This window comes from Rhinopithecus bieti, unplaced genomic scaffold (genome assembly GCF_001698545.2).
Source record: "Rhinopithecus bieti isolate Rb0 unplaced genomic scaffold, ASM169854v2 scaffold_6380, whole genome shotgun sequence".
NCBI classification, from domain to species: Eukaryota; Metazoa; Chordata; class Mammalia; order Primates; family Cercopithecidae; genus Rhinopithecus; species Rhinopithecus bieti.
Genome location: NW_016806642.1, coordinates 10,018,522 through 10,037,104, shown reverse-complemented (window position 1 = coordinate 10,037,104; position 18,583 = coordinate 10,018,522). Strand labels below are relative to the sequence as shown.

Below are 18,583 nucleotides of genomic sequence, written 5' to 3'. Positions count from 1 at the left end.
ATTTGGCACTTAAAAAATTATCTAGTTATTACAAAAGTTGATTTTCAAAAAACAAACTTAACTGACATTTCCATTTTGGGCCTCCGTTTTCTCCTCTATGAACTGAGGAGGATTGAATTCAGTGATTCTCAAACCAGAGCATGTATCAGAACCACCTGGGGGAATTCTTAAAACACTAATTCCTGGGCCTGCTTAGAGTTTCTGAGTCAGAAATTCTCGGGAGCGATTAAGAACTGGCATTTCCAATAAGTTCCCAAGTGGTGATCCCCAGCCATACTTTGAGATCCATTGGAGTAGATGATCTCTCAGCGTCTTCCAGCTGTTACATCCTGGAGGGTCAGCGACCTGCCTAACTTCATTGATGTGTGACCAAAAATACTACTTCATGGAGTGACTTTCCTACTACTTTGGCCAAGTTTGGTGGTTAGCCAGGAAAATTCGCAACATGAGTGGAGGAAAATGCTGATGAAAATCACTCCTTCATGTGTTTATTAACTCATTTGCCAGACTAATATTGACTGAGTATACCCTTTGCAGATATTGTGCTACATACTGGAGATACCACATGTGAAGATATTTGGCCCGTGCCTGTGCGATGCCTATCAACTAAGGAGAAAACATAATTAATTTATTGTTATTACTAAAAGGGAAGTGCTGAGACCTATGAGAATAAAATACTTCTGTAGGATTTATGATTGTGACTTCAAACTTTTCCTAAACAGGCCTATTTTCTACTGTGGTCTTAAGTCATAAATTGTCTATTCTCTGTATCTAGTTTGATTCTGTTCTTAGCTTTTTGACGTATTTCTTTATTGGGGTAGGTCAGTAAGTGGTGTTTTCATTTAATTTTTACCAACCTAGGCATTACCTTCCTGCCCTAGATGAAACCTTAGCTTTGTTCAAAATTTGCATTTTCATTTTTAGCATATAGTGACAGTTGAGATCAACAGCAAAAGCAGAAACCCTTGTCTAAAGCAATTTCCTTATTGTTATTCCAGCTTCAATGAAATGAGAAATCCTAGGGAGATGAATTCAGATTGTCATCTCTACTCGCATCCTAACAGTTTGGCTTCTTGAAAAAAAAATAAAAGATGAAGGAAACAGGGCTCTTGAAGGGAAGACGTCTACTGTAAAAAAATAGGGAAAGGAAATAGTGTACTGATAATGGTTATCATTTGTTGAGTATGCATTATGTGCCAGTGACTGTCGCCAAACATTTTACATGAATTAGCAGGTAAACTTCCCCAGTAACCAATGAGGTACAGGTACCATTAATTATCTTCCTTTTACAGATACGGAAATTGAAGCTCACAGAGGGTAGATAACTGTCCCAAAGTCTCATGGTTATTTGATGGAGGAACAGGAATTCAAAAGCAGGCCTGACTCCAAAATCTCATGCTTTTTACTAGTAAATTAGATCTCCAGTCATTTCAATCCATGCATTTTTCATAGGGATGGTGCTGACTCATTTGGCTTCCTGGTTTTCTGACTCATCTCACTGAATAGGGCCAGATCCGATATGTCTTCTGCATTCTCCCTTATATCATCTTTCTCCCTGCTGCCTTTTCTATTATGGTCCACCTGCTCCATCATCTTCTTTCCATGGGCCTTAAAGGAATACCTTCTTGTGGACTGTCTCTGTGATGCAGTAGAAATCCGGTAAGCTTGCCAGGGTGTTAAAAGTGCATTTGTTTAGGACTGTAATGTTTATTTGAAAGGGGCTTTCAATCACAGACATGACTTTTTTATGAGCCTCATTATATATCCTTGTGATTGGAAAAATGCATCAGTAAATAATGCCTCCGTGAAAAGTCACTCTCACTTGCATTATTTTAAAAGATTTGGTAATAAAAAGTACTCAGATTATTGATAATCCATAATTAATGTGAAGTAAATAATACGTGTTTTCAAATAAAACTCACCACGATAGTGATGAGAATATGGGCTTTTATCTTTCTTTGTAAGTCAGAGACTTATAAACAATAGGTTATCCATCACTAAGGAATATGTAGAAACATTAATTTTAGCATTCAGTTTTTTCTCTCTCTTTTCTAAAAACCATGATTCTATTCTCCAAAAGAAAAGATGGTTTTATTATTTTTCCAGCTCTTTAAAATGGTTCAAAAGTCTTGGCCAGCAAACACCTTTTTAAAAAATCAATTCTTCAGTAATTTAGAGTGAGTCACACCTATGGGGGGGGGATGTGCTTTCAAAATAATTAAAGTAGAGGAGGCAGGATTTTGGATCTTGAGAAAATGTGCTTGGAAAATGTCCTTTTGTTATCAATCCCAAAGCTTTGATAAAATAGGATAAGCTGGAATCAACTTCTGAACTTTCTCACTAGCTAGTGATATGTTACCAGTAGTCCAGAGAATGCTGAATGCCCATCTAATCTACACTGTCATCCTTTTATTAACAAAACTTAGGCTGTTAGGGATACATCAGGATCTTTCATTATAGACTACATTTCCCAGCTCCCTTTGCAGCTGCACATGTTCATCTAAGTGTTGGCCAATGAGGTGTAAGCAGACATGTCCTGCAGGATTCCTGAGAAGGCTCCTTTACAGAGACCAGGCAGTGGACATCCTCTTTCCCTCCCCTGGGTCTAAGTCAGGTAGGTTGGCTGGAGTTGTAGCAGTAATTTTGGATAAGGGGGACAGGCACTATACTCCAAGGATGGCAGAACAGTGAGCTTTCGTGGAACTTCCGTACCAGCCTTGGATTCACTACCTCTGGACTTTGTTTATATGAGTAGGAAATTTGTTTTTGTTGTTGTTGTTTTGCTTTATTAAAAGTCAGTATTTTGTAGATTTGTAGCTACACTTAATCATAACTTATAAAAATGGTGACTCATAAGGTTTGGGAAAACAATAGTTAAATTAAGGTAGTAAGTTTAGCTATCATTATTGAGCACCTACTATGTGCTAGGAACTGTTCTAAGATATTTATTTGTAATAGCTCACATAACTCATTCAACAGTCTTCTAAGAGACTTACCCCCATTTACAGATGATCAAACAGTCACAGAGAGGTTAAATAACTTGCCCAAGATCACACAGCCAAGCCAGGAGTTCAAACGTTCAGTCTATCTCTTGAACTTTTTCTAAATCACTGTGATGAAGTGACTTGACAACATTCTAAAAACAAGTAAAGCTGGTCCTAAACTCCAACTTTTCCCTATGTAGGAGACCTGTCTCCTAGACTTGTTGCTAATTATGTGAGTTGGCCGCTGGCACATCACTTAGAGCCCCTGTGCCTCAGACTTAACAGTAATAAGAGGTGTGGGACAATACCTTACCATTGTTTATTATCCATTCTGAGCCTGGCACTATGACAGACACACAGATGTGTGCCCAGAGGGAGACCATGCATTAGTCAAGGAGACAAGGCCTGAACACCCAAGAAAAGCCAAGGAACAGCAAGGGAAGTGCAGAACCACAATGTCACTACATCCTGGAGAGTTCTTGGTGCTTGATAATTGGCTGACAACCAGTGGATATCCCTGGAACCAAAGTGACAATGCACGTTAAGTGCCCTGTGAGCAGGCAGAAATAAATGTTGTGAATCAAAAGAAGAGGAAAGCTTTGGCATCTAAAGGATTCAGGGACACATAGTAAGTGCTTTGGTTCATGTTGGTTGTGCCAGTAAATGAAGGAATCTTGTAGTTGGTAAGATGTGGGGAGGTGATGGGAAGCTAGGCTCTTACCCCTTCTGGCTTTCTCTGCCCCAGGGCTAGTTCCTGGAACACACCCTGTGCTCCCCTGCCTTGGTACCTACACACAGGTACCTACCTGTTGGCTTGGGATGCTTTCCCAGCCTTTCATCCTAGCTACCTTCTTATCCTCCTGGTCTCAGAAGAAAATGACCTATATGGAGGCTCTCCTAAGTAGACCACATCCCACTTATTTGCTCTACTGTGTGGTGAAATCCCATCAAAATGGAGGATATGGCTCCAAAGTCAGTGCATACTGTCAACAGTGAACCAGCCAAGAGGATCCTTGAAAATCGCTGAGGGAGCTATCTCCACAGTGGAAACTGATAAGCTATCTCCACTAAGTCTAACACATTAATTCTGGTATTTCTTTTTTCCCTGTTCGAGATAGCTGTCCTATTTTAAAGTCTAGGTTGTATTAAAAAAATCTAGGTCACATGTAGCCAAGCTATAGGTTATACACTCCAAGGAGTGTCATGTACATAGACCCTCATGATGTGAGTGACACACCCCTGAGGTTTTTCAGTGTATATAAAACTGTACACAGTGGATGTATTAGGGTCAGATGTAGCAAAAGGAGATATTCACACTAAAAGAAAATAGACACTGAAGCCAACCCAGAAAAGAGCTGATTTACACTCCAGTCTAGGGTTGAACTCCCTGTGTAGGATGGTGAAATGAATCACTTGCATTATTTATATTGTTTAATTTCTCTCTGCATCTCCTTTATTTGCTTCCTGAAGCCTATGCACAGTTGACTTTGTGTGTCTATCCCTGCAAACCACAGATCTTCACTTCCTATTGTAACACTTATCACATTTGAATTTTTCATGGATTGTTTGTAATTATGGGTTATATGTTCCTGCCAGATTATACATTCCATGAAGGCAGGGGCCATGTCCATNAAAAGTCTTGGCCAGCAAATACCTTTTTAAAAAATCAATTCTTCAGTAATTTAGAGTGAGTTACACCTATGGGGGGGGGATGTGCTTTCAAAATAATTAAAGTAGAGGAGGCAGGATTTTGGATCTTGAGAAAATGTGCTTGGAAAATGTCCTTTTGTTATCAATCCCAAAGCTTTGATAAAATAGGATAAGCTGGAATCAACTTCTGAACTTTCTCACTAGCTAGTGATATGTTACCAGTAGTCCAGAGAATGCTGAATGCCCATCTAATCTACACTGTCATCCTTTTATTAACAAAACTTAGGCTGTTAGGGATACATCAGGATCTTTCATTATAGACTACATTTCCCAGCTCCCTTTGCAGCTGCACATGTTCATCTAAGTGTTGGCCAATGAGGTGTAAGCAGACATGTCCTGCAGGATTCCTGAGAAGGCTCCTTTACAGAGACCAGGCAGTGGACATCCTCTTTCCCTCCCCTGGGTCTAAGTCAGGTAGGTTGGCTGGAGTTGTAGCAGTAATTTTGGATAAGGGGACAGGCACTATACTCCAAGGATGGCAGAACAGTGAGCTTTCGTGGAACTTCCGTACCAGCCTTGGATTCACTACCTCTGGACTTTGTTTATATGAGTAGGAAATTTGTTTTGTTGTTGTTGTTTTGCTTTATTAAAAGTCAGTATTTTGTAGATTTGTAGCTACACTTAATCATAACTTATAAAATGGTGACTCATAAGGTTTGGGAAAACAATAGTTAAATTAAGGTAGTAAGTTTAGCTATCATTATTGAGCACCTACTATGTGCTAGGAACTGTTCTAAGATATTTATTTGTAATAGCTCACATAACTCATTCAACAGTCTTCTAAGAGACTTACCCCATTTACAGATGATCAAACAGTCACAGAGAGGTTAAATAACTTGCCCAAGATCACACAGCCAAGCCAGGAGTTCAAACGTTCAGTCTATCTCTTGAACTTTTCTAAATCACTGTGATGAAGTGACTTGACAACATTCTAAAACAAGTAAAGCTGGTCCTAAACTCCAACTTTTCCCTATGTAGGAGACCTGTCTCCTAGACTTGTTGCTAATTATGTGAGTTGGCCGCTGGCACATCACTTAGAGCCCCTGTGCCTCAGACTTAACAGTAATAAGAGGTGTGGGACAATACCTTACCATTGTTTATTATCCATTCTGAGCCTGGCACTATGACAGACACACAGATGTGTGCCCAGAGGGAGACCATGCATTAGTCAAGGAGACAAGGCCTGAACACCCAAGAAAAGCCAAGGAACAGCAAGGGAAGTGCAGAACCACAATGTCACTACATCCTGGAGAGTTCTTGGTGCTTGATAATTGGCTGACAACCAGTGGATATCCCTGGAACCAAAGTGACAATGCACGTTAAGTGCCCTGTGAGCAGGCAGAAATAAATGTTGTGAATCAAAAGAAGAGGAAAGCTTTGGCATCTAAAGGATTCAGGGACACATAGTAAGTGCTTTGGTTCATGTTGGTTGTGCCAGTAAATGAAGGAATCTTGTAGTTGGTAAGATGTGGGGAGGTGATGGGAAGCTAGGCTCTTACCCCTTCTGGCTTTCTCTGCCCCAGGGCTAGTTCCTGGAACACACCCTGTGCTCCCCTGCCTTGGTACCTACACACAGGTACCTACCTGTTGGCTTGGGATGCTTTCCCAGCCTTTCATCCTAGCTACCTTCTTATCCTCCTGGTCTCAGAAGAAAATGACCTATATGGAGGCTCTCCTAAGTAGACCACATCCCACTTATTTGCTCTACTGTGTGGTGAAATCCCATCAAAATGGAGGATATGGCTCCAAAGTCAGTGCATACTGTCAACAGTGAACCAGCCAAGAGGATCCTTGAAAATCGCTGAGGGAGCTATCTCCACAGTGGAAACTGATAAGCTATCTCCACTAAGTCTAACACATTAATTCTGGTATTTCTTTTTTCCCTGTTCGAGATAGCTGTCCTATTTTAAAGTCTAGGTTGTATTAAAAAAATCTAGGTCACATGTAGCCAAGCTATAGGTTATACACTCCAAGGAGTGTCATGTACATAGACCCTCATGATGTGAGTGACACACCCCTGAGGTTTTCAGTGTATATAAAACTGTACACAGTGGATGTATTAGGGTCAGATGTAGCAAAAGGAGATATTCACACTAAAAGAAAATAGACACTGAAGCCAACCCAGAAAAGAGCTGATTTACACTCCAGTCTAGGGTTGAACTCCCTGTGTAGGATGGTGAAATGAATCACTTGCATTATTTATATTGTTTAATTTCTCTCTGCATCTCCTTTATTTGCTTCCTGAAGCCTATGCACAGTTGACTTTGTGTGTCTATCCCTGCAAACCACAGATCTTCACTTCCTATTGTAACACTTATCACATTTGAATTTTCATGGATTGTTTGTAATTATGGGTTATATGTTCCTGCCAGATTATACATTCCATGAAGGCAGGGGCCATGTCCATCTCATTACCTGCTGTGGCCCAGCCCCTGCACGGTACCTGGCACACAGTCTTTCCAAGCAATTCTGCCCTAGACATTGTTGTGGTTTTCTACTTACCCGCCTTCAGGCAGATCCACTCAACTTCTTTCTCAGTTACTCAGCATTAAGATCTGTAGTTGCTGAGGCACTCAGTTAAGCTTAGGGCGGAGCTAAAACCTGCCTGGGCTGGTGCCTCTCTGATACAGAAACCCCTGAAACTGATGATTATCCAGAGATACTTGATCTCTTTGGGGTGCCTGAGGAGCTCTGGACCACCTTAACTCATTATCACCTCCTTAAGCTTCCCCACCTCTAAACGCTCTTCTCACCACTCCCACTCCCACCCTGTCCCCCTTGCCCCAAGGCTCCTCCCCAGCCTGACTGAGACTCTTTCACAATCCTGGTAACAAAAGCATCATCTTCGTTTTAATTATTTCTTTTATCTTCAAAAGCATCTAAAAGTAAACACAACTAAAGAAAAGCCAGAAAGCCAGAAAGTGAATGAAGCAGAAAAACAATCTCAGCACTCTGATACAGTACCTCAAAACAGTTTTAGTTCACTTTGCCTTTTTTTGTGTCATTTTAACACAGTTGAAACCATGCCTTATGTGCCACTTTGTACTCTGCAGTTTTAAGGTGACATTATTGCATATTCATGCTTTTCATTTCATGATTATTTTAGAAGCATAATTTTAATAACACATAATATTTCATTGAAGATCTATATTGATAATTTAATGCCTCTGTTAGGTTGGACACTAAAGTTTACCTTTTCTAAGTATGTAAATATTATGGTACAAATACACATAAAATATTGCAGGGAACTTTTTATTTTCTAGCATCTGAGACTGTGCAGAAATTGGAATTACTAGGTAAATAATATAAAACTCTTTAAATAGATTTTTTTTCATGGTGATACTATGCATATTTAGTGTAAAAACTTGGAAATACAGAAAAATATTTCATCCAGCTATTACCTCAAAGATGGCTAAATTTGTGTTATTTCTGTCTTTAATGTATGTGTGTGTAGATGTTGTGGTATATAATATAAAAAACATATTATGTATTAAAATATATATTATATATGATATATAATAAAATTTGACTATATAATATGTTCATACATATATTGTATATTAACATAATTGAAATAATTATATGCATGTTGTTAAAACTTTCAAATATACTACTTTTAATTTACTGTGTAACAATTTAAATACAAACTTTCCTTGTTCATTTAAACTTTTCTGAGTTCTTCTCTTGTATTTGTATACATCCTTGTCAGCATTTTCAGTTATTCCTTAGGATAGATCTCCAGTAACGGATTTACCAAGTCAAAAGGTATAAGTATTTTTAAGGCTCTTGGTATATATTGTCAATTTTCTTTCCAGAAAGATTATCCCAAATTGCATTTCCAATAGTCCATAAGATTATAAAGCAACAGAAAATAGCATGTTCTTTCTGTTTTAATTTCTATCTTGTTAACTCTTAGTAAGATGGAACTTTTTCCTTATATGTTATTTGTGTACATCTTCTTTTGTGAATGGTCTGGATACTTAAAAGGCTAAAATATTTGGAGGATTTTTTAAAATAATTTTTTATTTTAATTGACATATAATTAATTATACATATTTTTGGGGTACATAGTGATGTCTCAGTACATGTAATGTATAATGATCAGGTCAGTGAAATTAGCATGTCCACTATCTCAAACATTTATCATTTCTTTGTGCTAGAAACATTCAATATCCTCCTAGCTATTTGAAAGGATATATTATTGTTAACTATAGTTATCCTAAAGTGGTATAGAATACTAGAAGTTATTCCTCTCATCTAGCTGTAATTTTGTATTCTTTAATAAATCTCTCCCTCTTCCCCTCTTCCCTCTACCATTCTCTGCCTCTAATATCCTCTACTTTTTACTTCTATGAAATCAACATTTTTTAGCTTCAACATATGGGTAAGAACATGCAGTGTTTAACTTTGTGTTCCTAGCTTATTTCACTTATTATAATGTTCTCCGTTTCCATCCATATTGCTACAAATGACAAGATTTTGTTTTTTTTAATGTCTAAATGGTATTCCATTGTGTATGTATATCACATTTTCTTTGGTCATTCATCTATTGTTGGACACCTAGGCTGATTTATATCTTGGCTGTTGTGAATAGTGTGGCAGTAAATGGGAGTACAGATATGTCTTTAGTATACTGATTTTGTTTCCTTTGGATAAATGCCTCAGTAGTCGGATTGGTGGATCATGTATTAGTTATGTTTGTAGTTTTTTGAGGAACCTCCATACTGTTCCCCATAGTGACTCTTCTAGTTTACATCCCTACCGATAGTATAAAAGAGTCTTTTTCTCTGCATCTTCACCAGCATGTTATTTTTTTGTCTTATTTTGTTAATCACTATCCTAAATGGGATAAGATGATATCTCATTATGGTTTTGATTTGCATTTTCCTGATGATTAGTGATATTGAACATTTTTTCATATATTTGTTGTCCATTTCTATGTCTTCTTTTGAGAAATATGTGTTCAGATCATTTGCCTTTTAAAATTTATTTTTATTTTTAGGAGATGGGATTTCACTCTGTTGCCTAGACTGCAGTGCAGTGGCAGTCATAGCTCACTGCAGCCTTGAACTCCTGGACTCAGGTGATCTTCCCACGTAGCTGAGACTGCAGATGCACACCACCATACCCACCTAATTAAAAAAAAATTTTTTTTTTGAGACAGAGTCTTGCTATATTGCCCAGGCAGGTCTCAAACTCATGGCCTCAAGCAATCCTCCAGCGTCAGCCTCCTAAGTCTCTGGGATTATAGGCATGAGTCATCATTTGCCAATATTTAAATCAGGTTGGTTGTTTTTTTCCTGTAGCAATAGTTGAATTCCCTGTGTATTCTGGATATTAATCGCTTGACCAATGAATAGTTTGCAAGTATTTTTTCCCATTCTATAGGTTGAATTTTTGCTGTGTTGGTTTTTTTCTTTGACGTCATTCCCTTTTTTAAATTTTTTTCTTCTGTTGCCTGTGTTTTTTAGGTCTTATTCATAAAATCTTTTCCCTGGCCAATATCCTGAAGCATTTCCCCTATGTTTTCTTCTAGTAGTTTTATAGTTGCAGGTCTTGTATTTAGGTCTTTGTTCCAATCTGAGTTGTTTTTTGCATAGAGTAAGAGATGGGGGTCTAACTTCATTCTTCTGCACATAGATATCCAGTTTTCCTAGCACCATTTATTGAAGAGGCTGTCCTTTCAAAGCCCAGTGAATGCTGTTGGTGATTTTGTCAAAAATCAGTTGACTGTAGATAGGTGGATTAAAGTTTGTGTTCTCTGTTCTTTTCCATTGGTCTGTGTGTCTGTTTTTATGCTAATACTATGCTGTTACTGTTTTGGTACTAAAGCTTTGTAATATACTTTGAAGTCTGGAAACGTGATGCCTCCAGCTTTCTTTCTTTCTTTCTTTTGCTTAATATTGCTTTGGCAATGGGTTATTTGTGGTTCCATAAAAATTTTAAGATTTTTTTCTATTTCTGTGAAGAATGTCATTGGTATTTTGATAGGGATTATATTGAGTCTGCAGGTTGCTTTGGGTGATATGGTCATTTTAATAATATTATTCTGATGCAGGAGCATGGAATGTCTTTCCATTGTTTTTATCCTCTTTAGTTTCTCTCATTAGTATTTTGTGGTTTTCCTTGTAGAGATCTTTACTACCTTGGTTACATTATTGTATTTAATTATTTTTGTAGCTATTGTAAATGGGATTGTCTTCTTGCTTTGTTTTCAGCTAGTTTGTTGTTCATGTATAAAATGCTACTGATTTTTCATGTTGATTTTGTATCCTGCAAATTTACTAAATTTGTTGATCAATTCTGAGAGCTTTTTTGGTAGAATGTTTAGGTTTTTCTATATATAAGATCATGTCATCTACAAACAGGGATAATTTGACTTCCTTCTTTCCAGTTTGGCTGTCCTTTATTTTATTTTTTTTTTTCTTGCCTAGTTGCTCTGGCTTATTCAAAGGTTCTTGACACATACGTAGATACCTATTTTAAAGGAGTGGCATGTGAGAAAAATACAGGAAATAGAGCCCAATAAGATATGAATATTAGAATTTGCTGATCCATTCTTTCATATAGGACTATAAGATTTAACTCTTAAAACTTCAAAATTTTTCCATATGTACTTTCCATCTTGTAAAGTTATAATAGACGCTTGTTGTTGTTATTGTAGTCAAGGAATTGGGCGACATCATTTGTTGAGATATCATCCTTCTGGCTCTGGAGTTCTGTAGGAAAATGACAATATATTTTGGGTGATAAAGCTAGTATCTCAAGTCTCAATTGTTTGAGAGCCAGTTATCAGATTACCTTTCACTTCTGTTCCTATCATTTTGATAATAACTATTGTTCTTTTATTTATGTACTTAATTGTCTGGTACCCCACTGTTACATGTCCATCAAGAGAGCTTACATCTCTCTCAGTAGTCTGTTTCCTTCATTTTCTCCAGATTTCCATTAACTTTTTAATCTGTTTGCTTATTTGAGTTTCTGTCTTTCATATTAGGGGATCTCTTCAGATGATAAGGTGATCCTTGGCTGTCTGTTTCATGCTTGGGAATGGGATACTAAAAAGCTGACTGGAGACTCCATACATGCGTAAAGCTTATCAACAGTGGTTTGTACTTGTACGGTGATCTGGATGGCTTATTTAGTAGGGGAATCCTCTGCCAGTATTTTTGGATTTTTTCTGTTAGTTTACTTAACATCCCCAGAACAAAACTTTCAATCTTTCAATATCTAATTGTAGGGATAAAGTCTGGCTGCTGGAGTTCAAGGGGCTAGCATAGGAAAGAGGTTAGGTGACTCCAGTAGACGTTATGAAAACTTTCACCAAATCCTCGTTTTTCACTTTAACTTTTTTACTTTCAGATGCCTGTTATCCACTATCCAGATGCCTTCTGTTTTTCCCTTTCCAGGGAATAAATCTTGAGTCTTTTCCCAAGTCGACAAAAGGGATGGTCACAGCAGTATCAAGTCAGTACTGAGTCTGCCTTTTTATTAAACAGGCTTTCAGCCAGGTTTCCTATTTTGAGCCCCTCTTTACTCTCACTTCTAGAGATATCACCTGCCACCAATATCCTAAGCACTTTGGGGTTCTATAAGGCAAATAGGGTTTCTTTTTAGCTTTCGTCACAATCAATTAAGGCTTCAGATTGCTTAAAATTGCTAAATTGGTTACCATTTATCTTTTTACTTTCTAACTTTCATGATGTTGTTGCTGCTATTATTTTTTGTCATCTTTTTGTCTTGATGGGTTTGTATATTTTAAAAAAAATACCTCTTCCATGTCATACTCATTAGGATGGCTACTATTACAGAAAAAAACAAAAAACAAAAAACAGAAAGTAAGTGTTGGTGAAGATGTGGAGAAATTGGAAACCTTGTGCAGTGTTGGTGGGAATGTAAAATGGTATGGTTGCTGTAAAATATGGTGGTAGTTCCTCAAAAAGTTAAAAATAGTATTACCATATGATCCAGCATTTCATTTCTGGGCATATACCTGAAAGAATGGAAAGCAAGGACTCAAATACATGTTTGTTCACCCATCTTAACAGAAACATCATTCACAATAGCTAAAATGTGGAAGCAAACCAGGTGTTCATTAGTGACAGAACTGATAAACAAAATGTGATACATACACATAACAGAATACGATTCAGCATTAAAAAGAAAGGGTATTATGACACATACTATAGCATGGATGAGTCTTGAAGATACTATGTTAAATGAAATAAGGCAGTCACAAAAGGACCAATACTGTATGATCCTTTTTATATGGGGTACATAGAGTAGTCACATTCATAGGGATAGAAAGTAGAATGATGGTTCCAGGGATTTGGGGGAAGGGGGAAAGGAGAAGTAAGTGTTTAACGGATATAGAGTTTCAGTTTTACAAGATGAAAAGTGTTCTAGAAATGGGTGGTTGTAATGGTTTCATGACGTGTGAATGTACTTAATGCAACTGAACTGTATGCATAAAAACAGTTAAGATAGTAAATGTTATCTTACATGTATTTTACCACAATTAAAAAATATTTGAAAACAATGGAAAATAATTCCAGCTTACGTTGATTTCATTCTCTTCTCAGGGGAGATAGAGACTAATTAATGTATTCAATGTGTTGCTTAAAAGTTAAATCTGTTATATCTTATTTTACAGCGAAGGTGAGCCTTTTTGAGGCTAAATCACTTGCCCTGGTCACAGATCTAGTCATTGGCAGCCTGGGGTTTGATTCAGTTCTGGGAGGAAGGCAGGGTTTGTATCTGCTGTGCTACGTAGATCAGTTCGATTCATTCTTTCATTTGCCAGCATTAAAACACCTTTTTCATTCCAGCACTCTTGAAGGTAGCAATAAGCAAGACAGTAAGGTTACATCACATTACCATGTGAGATGGAGATACCAGACAGTAAGCAAGTACACACATAAACAAGACAAATGCAAGTATGGCTAATTGTTATGATGGAAATAAAATGCTGTCTGAAATGTGGGTAGGGAAGGCTTCTCCAAGGAGGTGACTTCAGAGTTGTGACCTTGATGTGGAGATGGCCTAAGCAGTGTGAACAAGTGGGCAGGAGTGTTCCTGGCAGAAGCAACAGCAGGAGCAGAGGCCCAGGGCTGGGAATAAGATTGGCATATTTGAGGAGATAGCAAAGACCAATTTAGCAGAAGGTACTGAGGAAAGGGAAGGACAAGTGATGGGGTAAGACGTTTAAAAAATGTAGAACCTTGTGAGCCTTGGAATAAAGCGGCCAAAGCTTTCCTAGATGTACAGAAAGCCACTAGATGGGTTTCAAAGGGAAATGATGATTTTACTTTTTAACATTCTCTTTGTATCTCACTTTGTATCTACTGTATAGCAGATGGTAGGTTGTAGATACCAGAAGTGCAATATGTAATACCGTTGCCCACAAGGAAATTATGGTCTGGTGAGGAAGAAAGAGCAGAGAGTGCCAGAAAAATATAGCGGCATATTCCACAGTGTACCCTTTGGGGTACTAGAGGCTATTTTTAGGAAACAAAAATTCTTTCTGGTAGAACAATTTATATTCCTTCGGGTATATACCTGCTAATGGGATTGCTGGGTAAAATGGTTCTTTGAGAAAGAAGTTCTCTTAAGTTCTTTGAGGAATCACCAAACTGCTTTCCACAATGGCTTAATGAATTTACATTCCCACCACTAATATATAGGCATTCCCTTTTCTCCACAACCTCACCAGTATCTGTTACCTTTTGACTTTTTAATGATAGCCATTCTGACTGATGTGAGATGGTATCTCATTGTGATTTTGATTTGGATTTCTCTAATGATTACTGATGCTGAACTTTTTCATATGTTTGTTGGCTGTATGTCTTTTTTTGAAAAATGTTCATGTTATTTCCCCATTTTTTAATGGGGTTTTTGCTTGTTAATTTGCTTAAATTCCTTAAATATTCTGAATATTAGTCCTTTGTTGGATGCATAGTTTGCAAATATTTTCTCCCATTCTATAGGTTGGCTGTTTATTCTGTTGATAGTTTCTTTTGCTGTGCAGAAGCTTTTTAGTTTAATCTGTCAATTTTTGCTTTTGTTGCAATTGCTTTTGACATCTTCATCATGAAATCTTAGCCATAGCCTATGTCTAGAATGGTATTTCATAGGTTTTCTTCTAGGGTTTTTATAGTTTTAGGTTTTATATCTAAGTGTTTAATGTATCTTGAATTGGTTTTATATATGGAGTACTGATTTTATATATGATTTTATATATGGTATGCAATTAGGTATATAGTACCTAATTGTATTTCCTAGGTTTTCTACTAGGGTTTTTATAGTTTTAGGTTTTACATCTAAGTCTTTAATCTATCTCGAGTTGATTTTTAAATATGGATATAAGGAAGGGGTCCAGTTTCAATCTTCTGCATATGGCTAGTCAGTTATCCCAGCACCATTTATTGAATTGGTTGGGGGAGGTGCATCTTTCCCTATTGCTTGTTTGTATCAACTTTGTTGAAGATCAGATTGTTGTAGGTGTGTGGCTTTATTTCTGGACTCTCTATTCTGTTCCATGGATCTATGTATCAGTTATTGTACTAGTGCCATGCTATTTTAGTTACTGTAGCCTTGGAATATAGTTTGAAGTCAGGTAATGTAGTGCCTCCAGCTTTGTTCTTTGTGCTTAGGATTGCTTTGTCTATTTGGACTCTTTTTTGGTTCCATATGAATTTTAGAATTGTTTTTTCTAATTCTGTGAAAAATGTCATTGGTAGTTTGATAGGAATAGCATTGAATCTGTAAATTATTTTGGGCTGTGGGGCCATTTTAATAATATTGATTCCTCCTTTCCATGAGCATGGAATGTTTTTCCGTTTATTTGTGTCATCTCTGATTTATTTCAGCAGTGTTTTGTAATTCTCGTTGTAGAGATCTTTCACCTCCCTGGTTAGCTGTATTCCTAGGTATTTTTATTTTTTGTGTCACTATTCAAAATAGCAAAGACATGAAATCAACCTAGATGCCCATCAACAGTGGACTAGATAAAGAAAATATGGCACATATATACCCTGGAATACTACACAGCCATTAAAAAGAATAAGATCTTGTCCTCTGCAGCAACATGAATGGAGCTCGAGGCCATTATCCTAAGCGAACTAATGCAGGAACAGAAAACCATATACTGCATATTCTCACTAATAAGTGGGAGCTAAACACTGAATATATATGAACACAAAGGAGAGAACAGTAGACACTAGGGCCTACTTAAGGCTGGAGGTTGGGAAGAGGGTGAGGATCGAAAAACTACCTGTAGAATACTATGCTTATCACCTGGGTGATGAAATAATCTGCACGCCAAACTAATGTGACATGCAGTTTACCTGTGTAACAAGCCTGCACATGTACCCCTGAGCCTAAAATAAAAGTTAAAAAAAAAATAAAATAGATGAACAAATAAACAAATGATATGTGGTTACCAGATTGATGAAAAAAATGTCCACAATCAAATCAGGTTGGGGATTCATGTTTGATATTTCCTTAGAGATTCTCAGTGCACACCAGCATATTAAAGTCCCAATTGTTACGTCACAGAAACCTGTGTACTTTGTTCAACTTTACATTTCCCAAATTTATTTGCACGAATAGCTTCTTTCAAATAATACCTTTTAACATCTTTTTAAACTCCTCTGGGAAACACCAACTTAAGGCAACATGACAATTATATGCTAGGTGTTATGGCAATAATGAGGGGGGCCTAACTACCACAGCTCTGGGTGTCAAACAGGTAAGCATTCAGGATTGCCTTCCTGGAGTAGGTGACCCCTGAACTGCTTCCAGAAGGAGTAAAGAGGTTAGCCTTATGAAGAGTAGAGAAGGGTATTTCATAGAGAAATAACTGCCAGAACACAGGTATGTAGACCCAAACATCCCACATCATCATCCTTGGAAAATAGATTTACAAATTTCAAGCAGGAAGAGGAAAAGAAATGCTTGAAGCATGCTGGTTTCACACCTTAGTGGAAATAACTGCTTAAAAAAACAGCCAGAGGCCCGCCATCGTGGCTTATGCCTGTAATCCCAGCACATTGCAAGGCCGAGGCGGCAGATCAGCTGAGGTCAGGAATTTGAGACCAGCCTGGCCAACATGGCAAAACCCCATCTCTACTAAAAAATACAAAAATCAGCGGGGTGTGGTGGCAGGCACCTGTAATCCTAGCTACTCAGGAGGCTGAAGCAGGAGAATAGTTTGAACCCAGGAGGCGGAGGTTGCAGTGAGCCGAGATCATGCCACTGCACTCCAGCCTGGGCGACAAGAGCCAGAGTCCATCTCAAAAAAAAATAAATAAATAAAGGTAGAACGCAATTCTCCTCATCTGGATTTCAGTATGAATTGCCCATTTCTGTTCTGCAGTAGGCCTCCAGCCTCTGTTTCCAGTATGTTCTTCTGACTCTCACCTGTCTCCTTTCTGCACACAGAAGGCCAGACAGAGTGAACAGTTCTCCCCCATGTCAGTGGACTCTCCCTTCCTGGAAGTGTGGATTTCCTATTAGTACCTGCAACTCTGTCAGCGCTGCTATTTCTGTCTTTGCATTGTTTCAGAATACTCTCACACTGCTGCCCCATTTTTCCATCCACAGTCTTCCAGGCCCTTTTTTGCACCTGCTTTTTGCAAGGCAGCATAATTAGAGGATGTCACATTTCCCTGCAAGAGCATATTCTCATGCACAACAGGGCACAAGGGAGTAAGAAAGCTTTACAGATGCTGGGGGGGTCTCCCTCCTGCACCCCAACCTGTGCCACTTGGTGTAACAGAAATTCTACATGAGTTAGCTTTTCTTTATTGTTATTAGGAGATTAATAAAAATTGACCTCATTTATTTAGTGCTTACTATGTACCATACACTATACCAAGAATTTAGTATCATTGTTCAAGTTTCACACCCCTAAAATATGTGTTATTAACTATTTTACAAATGAGGAGAAGGAGACTGGAGAGTAGCTTGCTCAAAGTCATTCAATTCAGAAGAGAGGCCATTGTTTAATCTTAGATTGTACTTGTAAAATTCATACATCCAGTACATAATGCCTTTACATGTTCTAATTGTTAACATTTATTTTCTTTGGATTCTGTGCCTATATCTGCTTATGTCTCCAGATTACCTGGGAGCTTTGAAAAATAAGAATCCTAGGGTTCTACCTTATAACCATTGACCAGAAGTCAAGAATGGTGCCCAGGAATTGCTATTTTCAAAAGCTCCCTAGGTGACTCTACTGCAGGGCTCTTCGTACCTTGGTGTGCATCAAAATCACCTGGTGAGAGAGGATGGCTGGGCCCTACACCACAGTTTCTGCTTCAGTAGGTCTAGGGTGGGGCCTGAGAATGTGCATTTCTAATAAGTTCCCAAGTGCTGTTCATGCTGCTAATTGGGGAGCCTACTTTGCTGACACTAGTCTCATAATGCAGTAGCTGAAAATGAGGAACAAAGCAAACTAATAGTCACAGGGCAGTTAGTGTTAGGACACAATGCCAGTGCTGCTCTCACTCCTGCTCTGGCTTGCATGTGTTCTCATGTGCTCTCTCACACACACTCTCTTTCTCTCTCTACTTCTTCCCTTCTCCCCCTCCTTCTGTGTCCCCCTGTCTCCCTTCCTCCCTCCCTTCCCTTCTTTGCCCTTGAGGTTTTCTTTGGTTCTGACCGAGCATTTTAATTATGAAATAGGAAAGGAGATAGGTTGGAGTGGGATTTGGAGTCAGACAGCTGGTAGGAATTCCCAGCTTCACCGCTTATCAAGGCCTTGAGCTTCTGTTTCCTCTGCTGAAGCATGGCAATGCTAGCAGCTGCCTTCCAGGCATTTAGTAAATGGAGTTTCAGTCTTCATCTTCTTCCTTTCCCCTTACCTCAGGGAATGAATTTTACCTTGT

The 18,583-nt window shown here is 38.1% G+C and overlaps 1 protein-coding gene across 14 annotated transcripts in view; it reads left to right on the top strand.

The window, feature by feature from the left end:
* FGGY (FGGY carbohydrate kinase domain containing) overlaps nucleotides 1–18,583 on the top strand; it is a 457,075-nt gene that overhangs the window by 176,987 nt on the left and 261,505 nt on the right. Inside the window, exon 1 of one of the 14 annotated variants that reach the window (XM_017877249.1) lies at nucleotides 5,875–6,100. The exons of the other annotated variants lie outside the window; for them this stretch is intronic. The gene's annotated coding sequence lies outside the window, so the exon portion shown is untranslated. Of the gene's footprint in view, nucleotides 1–5,874; nucleotides 6,101–18,583 lie in introns of those variants that run through there. 14 annotated transcript variants of the gene reach the window in all.